This window comes from Marmota marmota, unplaced genomic scaffold (genome assembly GCF_001458135.2).
Source record: "Marmota marmota marmota unplaced genomic scaffold, marMar, whole genome shotgun sequence".
Taxonomy (NCBI): domain Eukaryota; kingdom Metazoa; phylum Chordata; class Mammalia; order Rodentia; family Sciuridae; genus Marmota; species Marmota marmota.
The window spans coordinates 37,537-46,321 of record NW_025999914.1 but is presented as its reverse complement, the minus strand read 5'-3'; the positions used below and the strand labels follow the sequence as shown (position 1 = coordinate 46,321).

General features: G+C 35.8%; 1 long non-coding RNA gene across 1 annotated transcript; it reads right to left on the bottom strand.

Moving 5' to 3' along the window:
• Nucleotides 1-4,491: 4,491 nt before the first annotated feature.
• On the bottom strand, nt 4,492-6,451 carry LOC125615692. The gene is made up of 3 exons (XR_007346307.1): nt 6,357-6,451; nt 5,639-5,726; nt 4,492-4,653 (listed from the first exon to the last, which is right to left on the bottom strand). It is a non-coding gene; the product is annotated as an uncharacterized LOC125615692 (long non-coding RNA).
• Between the last annotated feature and the right edge of the window lie 2,334 nt (nt 6,452-8,785).

Genomic DNA, 8,785 nt, shown 5'->3' with positions numbered 1-8,785 from the left:
CATATCCCCCAAGGCACTATATTCCATTTTTATGTGTTATAAAGTTTAAACTTGATTTGAAATAAATAGCACCATTACCACTCAAATGACAAGAGCTTCATAATTTCATATTTCCCAGAAACCAAGCACTGATTAAAATGAGGAAGATCTCAAGACACTCTCCAGAAAAGAAATTAAAAGAGAAATCTCTAAACCATGTAGAGCTTTTTACACGGTCATCCTCACAAAAACCCACCTTGAACCTGCATGCAAGTTCTCACTAGGAACAGGGGTAGCTGACAAATTGACCACAAAAGTTAGACAGGGCACTACATCCCATCAGTGTCACCAACTCAGGGTCCTCTGCATGTGTTTAGCCAATAAATTTTTAAAACCTAACAGAGAACAAAATGAGAATACACTTAAACAACAATTAAAAGGTGAGCCAAAATAATAGGTTAATATTTTTTCTTAGGTAGGTATAAATCCTATCTTCTGTGTTATATCATAGCAAAGATCATAAAATACAGAATGCAGCTCTCCAAAGTAGTAAGAGTTACTGGATATATATTTATGACCCACCAATTTTAGCAACATAATTAAAAGTGAGTATATAATATTTAGTGGTCATTTAGTAATCATTTTAATCTAAAAATGTTAGATAATGCCCTGACTTCTTCTTATGGCCAAATTGTGTCCTCTCAAAGTTCAAATACTGAAGCCCTAACATTTAGCTCATCAAAATGTAACTATTTTTTGAGACAATGTTTTTAAAAAGAGGTAATTAAATTAAAATGAACTATTTTTAAAGTATTTTTTAGTTGTTGATGGACCTTTATTTATTTACTTATTTTATTTATATGCAGTGCTGAGAATCAAACCCAGGGTCTCTCACATGCTAGGCAAGTGCTCTACCACTGAGCCACAATCCCAGCCCTAAAATGAGCTCTTTTAAGGTGGGTTCTCATGCAATATGACTGGTTTCCTCATAAGAGGAAATTTGAATAGAGACATGCATGCATACAGAGGAAAGACCATGTGAGGACAGAGAAGGTGACAATCTGCAAGCAAAGGAAAGAACTCTCAGCAAAAACACATCTACTAGCACCTTGATCTTAGAATTCTGTCCTACAGAACCATGAGAAGTTCTGCTGTTTAAACCATCTACCATGAGTATTTTGCTATGGCAGGCCTAGCAAACAAATACATTGATTTTAAGGCTTTCTTCATTCAGTATTTCCCAAACTTGACTAATTGTCAAATTCACTTGGGATTTTTTACTTAACCTTCAACTGCAAGTCAAGGACTAGAAAATAGACTATAATCACTTAAGGAAAGCATAAAACATTAGGAAATATAGTATAGATGTTATTTCATATCCTTTAGAAATACATGAATGAGAAATGCAGAATGTTATCCAAAATGGCCACATGATTTTACATTTCCACCAGCAATAGTAGTCACTAGTGATGGAAGAAGAGTTAGGAAGGAGATTTGGGTTTTGTTTTATTTAGTTGTTGTTTTTTGTTGAAAGAGACCTGAAGGTGATTGCCAAACTGGGAGAAGAGAACACTGATGGAGCAAAGACCTGGATCAAGTATCAAGGTAAAACAACAAGCCTAGCAAAAGGAAAATCTCTGACACATAATTGATAATAATAATGATATTTCACATATATAGACAGCTTTCCAAATGAGTGGGCAGATCTGATCATTTTACACATATTACCTTAATATTCATAAACCTTCATGACATAATAATTCTATTATTATCCTATAACTCCCTTGTCTATTTTTTATCTCCTTATCATGTTAGCTTTTCTCTCTTTATCATGTTAGCATAACAGAACAACCTGTTTAAAATCAACTCTTCTTCCTCTATGCCTGCTCCCATGCAACTAAATGTGGCTGAAAAAACCCAGACCCAAGCTTATTGGTTTCATTTAAAATTTATGATTATCACATCTTAAGTAGACTTTAATTTTACCCTGGAATTATATATACCATATTCCCTTACTCTCCCTGAATATAAAGACCTTTACTTCATACTCTCTATTTTCCTAAAACTAACATCAGCTGATTCTAAAGTTCACATTCAAGGAACCCAGAATAGCCAAATAATACTTAGAAGAGAAGAACAATGTTGGAAGACTCACACTTCCTGATTTCAAAATACAACTACCAAGCTCAGGAATCAAGAAAGTATGGTGCTGGCCTAAGAGCAGAAATACAAAGCAATAGAATAGAAACAAGGGTCCAGAAATAAACCCTTACATTTATGGTCAATTGATTTTTGACAAAGGGGAAAAAAACAGTCTTCTCAACAAATGGTGTTGGAACAACTGACTATTCACTTACAAAGAATGAAATTGAACTCCAGCCTATCACCATATTAAAAATGAATTCAAAAAGGATCATAAACCTAAATGTAAGAATTCCAAACTATAAAAATCTTACATGAAATCACAGAAGTTAATCCTCTGTGATCTTAGTTGTTTCTTAGATATGATACCAAAAACACATGTAAAAAAGAAAAATTGACAAACTCGACTTTATCCAAAATTAAACCATTTGTTTCAAAGGATATCATAGAGAATGTGAAAAAAAAAATAAAACAGAAATGGAAGGGAGATAACAATTTTAAATAATCTGATAGAAGATTTGTATCTAATATGTATAAAAATCTTACAATTAAACAATTAAAAGATACACCAATTAAACTACTATCTTCTAAAATAACTATAATCAAATAGTAACAAATGTTGACTAGGATGTGGATATAAAATCATGTAGTCTCTTTGGAAAACATCTGACATTTTTTCAAAAGGTTGAACATTTGGGCTGGGGTTGTAGCTCACTGGTAGAATGCTTTGCTCCCATGCATGAGGCCCTGGGTTCAATCCTCACCACCACCTAAAAAATAAATAAATGAAAATAAAGATATTGTGTCTCTCTAAAACTAAATACAATTAAAAAAAGACTAAAAAGTTAAAATGACTCAGCAATTCTGCTTCTAGATACCAAAGAGAAAGAAAAAAATATTCCCCCCAAAAACCTGTATTTATATTTCATAGCACTATTATAATATCGAAAAGGCAAATAGCCCAAATGTTCAGAGATTGATGAATGAAAAAGTGCTATATTCATATAATAAAATTTTGTGAATTATACTTCAATAAAGCTGTTACTTTGAAAAAAAAAACCTTGTCATACATGACACTTCTCTGTTCAAAATTCTCTAATAGCTTCCCATTTTACCTAGGGTAAAAATTAAATGCTTTTCTATGATGGACTAGGCCCTGCTAAGTCAAGCCTCCTACTTGATCTCTGACCCCATCTTCCATAGTCTTTTCTGGCTCTCTTCACTCCAGCTGCATATGCTCTCACCCTGAGTGTTCTCCTTGTAGATACATGCATGTCTTGACTCTCACTTTCTTCACACCTTCAAAAGTCAACTTCTAAGGAAGATCCTCCTGAACCATCCTCTAAAATTTCAGTCTCTAATACTACCCATCCTCCTTCCCTGTCTTGTTTTTTTCTCCATAGCTCTTATCATTAACATATTATGTTTCAAATGGTTATCATTTGTCTCCAAATGAAAGAATATAAAAACCACAAGGCCAGGAATGCCTGTTTTATTTTATTTATTTTTTGTTGTTGTTTGTTTGTTTGCTTGGTGTACTTAGAACAGAACCTGGTGCATGCAACAATAACTGTTTAATGAATGAATAAATCCCTTTTTTTATGGTGAGAGAAATCAGGCACAGAGAGGTTAAAATAAATATTGGAATAGAAACTCCAGCAGTCTGACTCCATGATCCTAAAACAGAGTACACAATGCTACCCACTACCCTAACCACTAGTAAAATTCAAAATGTCTTTGCAGTGGGAGGTACTCAGGAATACCAAAAAGGGAGGAAGCTGGATAAGGAAGGCCATGTTTAATAGTTTGTCAGAAGCATCTACAGAGCACTACTAAAAGAGAAAACAGGTCATTGTCATTTTGCATCCCTTCACACTTCAAAATAAGACTTACATTCATCCCTTACTTTTTTTTTCAGAATCAAATGATTATAATTGATTTGTAGTAGATAATCACTATTACCAGAAACTACTCAAAAGGAAACTCAGAACAAAAGTAACAATAAGTCAAACAGACTTCTGATGATAGAAAGAAAGCAAGTCAATGTCACTTAATATCTTTGGTGAACTGGCCAATCAGTAAAGGAATGAAAAGTCCAGATCTCTAAGTGTCTGGAATTGAAAGCCAATAATAGAGTCACCAAGGGAGAGCAGTGATGTGCAGGGAGAGAAGAAGGGCTGAGGTCAACACTTTTAGGAAATTAGCATATATTCCTGAGGAAGAAAGAAGCCAGGAAAATGACTATGAAAAACTTATTTTCTATTAACTCTGACTTAAATGTATGATTTGGTAAAAGTTTATAACTTGTATTATGATTGCAGACAAAATAATTCTAATGTCACTCCATCATAGAAACCAACTCACCTCATTAGCAGGAACAGCTACACCTGCATATGGTATGACAGCAAGAAGACTAGGAACAAGGTCTCTGTAGAAGTCTCTAGCTTTTTGAAGCTTCCAAATATTCCTGGCACAATCCAATGTCCTACAGTACTGTCCGGTTTTACCTATGGTCATATTAGTTTTTCAAACCTGAATGTGGTAAAAAAATAATGTTATAAGATCACTGATCAACTATCCAACCTAGAACATTCTGTGCTAAATTAAATTTAAATTGTGGACTCTTAGAGTTCATCTATTATTAAAGAATGTAAAAGATAATAGCATTTTAGGTCAAGCTATACTTTCAATGGCAGTGTATTTATGGATATTTGAGCTTCACATAGACATATTTTACAAATTCGGTACTTAAAATATTTTACCAAATTTCTGAATTGAACTTTGTGGAAAATAGTGCCTGCTTGAATTAAATGATATTTCTTCTATCCAAATAATGTAAGAGTATAGCTTCAGGTACTGTATTGACCAAAATAAGGAGCCAAAAAGACGTTCTTATAAACCCATCTCCAACCTTTGTATCCTAATAAACTCATAGTAGGATTTCACACACACACACACACACACACACACACACATGCACGCACACACACACTGCGAATGGCCACAGACATACAGGGATTTTGTTTTCAATGCTTGCCATAAAAATCAATGAACATTTTTATTCAATCAATAGTTTCAAAACTGAACTTTGGCTCTTATTTCTCAATCTGTGCTACCTGCAGGCTTACCCATCTTAATTCAGTATAACTTTATCAAAGAATATAATAGAAGAGAGAGAAAGAGAAAGACTGCTCTTTCCTAGATGAAAAGATTCAATATTGTAATTCTGGTTTCTTTCCAAAATCCCAACTGAATTTTTTTCAGCAGGGAAGCAGGACCACAATTTTAAGTTCCATTGGAAGGAAAATGTGAAAAACAAAAACAGCAACAGAAATGCTTGCTTAGATGTCATGGCTCTGGAGATTCATCCCTAGCAATTGATTTTCCCTATGCTGTATAATTACTGCTAATGATCAAAGCATATTCTGAGTTTCCTGGTGAGGAGTTCATTTCAAAAACTCAGATATAATTTTCATTAAAGACAGCAATTAAATTATATTTTTTCTACAGTACTTACCTCCAAGGGGAAAATAAAAGACAGTGAAGTAGCACCAGCCAAATAAGCAGAAGCAAGTTTCTCAGCAATGTCTAACTTGACTCCTTCCCTAGAAAGAAACATCTTATTCTTCATAAACAAGAGGTCAAAACTGTATAAGTATTCAGAAATCTGAAAGGCCATAGAATTTATTAACTATCAATATTTATAGTTAAAAAGTACTGCACATCACCCAGTATCTACATAAAGTTATATACATTAGATAAGAGTTCAAAATTTTAACAGTAGAAACTTCATCTTGTAGCTCTTTTTACCTAGAATATAATCTTGTTACATAGTAGACATCTAATTAGTGTTGATTTTGGTTAAGAATTCATTTAATGAGACTAGAAACCACTGAGATGGAAACTGACATCTTATGCAATAAGTTCTGATGACAACTGTGTCCACGTTTTATTTTTTTCTGGAAAGAAACCCACAGCCTCTTAATATGCTAGGCAAAGTGCTTTGCCACTGAGCTTCATTCCTAGCCCAACTGTGTCAAATTTTAATGAGGCACCATTGACCTGGCTCACCATCTGCCAAGCCCTGTAGCCAGCCTACTAGTCCCTGCCAAGAAGCAGCAGCAGAGTAGTGGAGCAGCAGAGTGGCAGCCCGGGTAGGTTGGGTGGCAAGCACAGCCTTCAGCCACATGGACCTCCCTCCCCCATACAGGCCAAGTGAGCCAAGGTGCTCCGACCTGTCATCCTTCTCCCACCAGGCTTGGTATGGAGGACTGCTGCAGAACCAGCTGCACACAGTGCTGCCACCACCATCCTATGATCTCAACTTCCCACTTCCTGAAATGAAAATGAAAGTGGGGCAGATCTGAATGGAAGTTGAATTCAAGAATTGACCAATAGCATTAGTATATTTTCAAACCCTAATTAGCATAAATGTGGACCAATAGCATTCCTGCTTTTTTCAATCCCTAATTAGTATAAGTTTGGACCAATACCAGTGACCCAAGTTCTATACAAACCCTTAAATTAGCACAGTCAGATGGAAAAAACCTGCTATCGATTCCCTTTTGCATTGCCGGAATTCAGTTCCTGTTTCTATTCTTTAATAAATTCTGTTCTTACAGGCATTCATCCTGGTATATGTATTTCATTCTTTGAATTCAGGAGACAAGAACCCACAAAGAAGGAGAAATTGATGGTGAGCTGCTTGGGTTTGCTGAAACCCTGGAGGGCACAGCCCACATTAAGAGCGGCAACACTTCTCAGCTGTGTAGGCCTGCAAACTTATGGGCAGAGGCAGAAAAACTCCAGACTCACCTACCAGTAGAGGCAGGAAATAATTTCATTTCAAAAGTATGGTTTCACCATAACATGATAACTAAAACAGGTTTCATACTTGGCTTGCTCACTTAGTATTCCAGGACAAGTTACCTAATTTTTCTTTAGTCCTCCTCCTCCTCCCCTTCTTTATTTTTCTAATTTCCTGGAGATATAACCCAGGGGCACTCTATACTAAGCTATGTACTGATCCATTTTTAATTTTTATTTTGAGACAGGGTCTCACTTAAGTTGCCTAGGATGGCTCTGAAATCATGATCCTCCTACTTCATTCTCCCAAGTAGCTAGGATTATAGGTGTGCAGCACCACATCTGGCAAGTCACTTAACAGTTCTGTAATTCAGTTTTTTCACCTGGAAAATGAAGGAAAATGTCTTTTCTAACCTGGTCACTAGTACACTAGCAGTTCCTATTTTCTGAAACTGTTGTGAGGATTGACTGCAATAATACTTTATGTGTAATTGCTTACCACATAGAAACTGAAGAAGGGGTAATTATTTTTAAATCTTTAATGATAAATCTTTCCTTACAGAAAGAAATTTCAACAGAATACTTCCTTGGCCTCAGTGGTCTTTATTTTAACTTCTTGTTCCAAGACAAACAGTGCCTCCTATTATTAAGACATAGTAATTAGTTCAAGGATGGACATCTGACATAATCTGGATCATTAATACCCAAGGAAATTTGGGTGGGGCATTTCTTAAAAGTCTTTGGAGGATACACGGGTGGGGATCAGTGGTAAAGTGCTTGCCTAGCCTGCTCAAAGCCCTGGGTTCCAACCCCAGCACTCCAAAAGGAAAAAGAAAAAGGAAAGTCTTCCTAGATAACTACAAGGAGAGTCAGCTCTCCTTCTACATATGAACACAGTCACATGAACCCCTGGAAGCTTCAACCACAAAGGAGAGATATTTGGAGGTAAGGCAGTCCATGACAGACAGAAGAGAGGAGGCAATGGAGTCTTTGGTGACACTCTTGAAGTCCTAAACCAAGACTCATCAAAAGTCTACTCCATTGAGGGGCCTTCCAATAATATCAGAAAATTAATTCCTTTATGATGTAAGCCACTTTCTGTAACCTGAATATTTCTAACTGATAAAGGAACCTCAAGCTCCACAGGCTCCAAATTGGATATAAAAATTCCCCATTTCCCCAAGATAGATAGATAAATAGATAAATAGATAGATAGATATTGTTATTTTTCTAACAACAAACATAAAAAGTACATATACTGTGAATGGTGCCCTGTGAGAGGATGTGTCTACCCAGATCTTCCTTATTACAATAAACAGTCACCAATGAACAAATTAGAAATTTCCCTCCCTAGCTTACATTCCACACACACACACACACACACACACTCCATAAGATATATAAACTTTATCTACTCTATTTCCTAAATATCTTCAATCTTTCCACTGGTCTGTTTCCACTGGCCTCACTGTCATCTGCCTCCTGGGCTCCTGCATACCACCCTAATTTACTTCCCTCCATACACCTTGCCCCTTTCCTACTTTACCTGCCTGCCTCTTCAACGTCATTTTTTAACCACTCTCTCTACTCTAGCCACACTGCGCCTCTTTCAGTACCTCAAACATACCTTGTTTTATTTTATTTTATTTTTTTACCTTCAGAGTTTTTGACATGTTGCTCCCTCTGCCTGGAACATTATATTTTCTGAGTTTTGATAAAAAATTTCACTTATTTTTTGGCTTTTCATGTAAACATAACCTCCTCAAGGAAGCCTTCCCTCAACCAAGTTTGGGTCCCTCTGTATCCTCCTTAGAGAGTATCCTGTACTATGTTGAATGTAATACTAGAACCACCATTT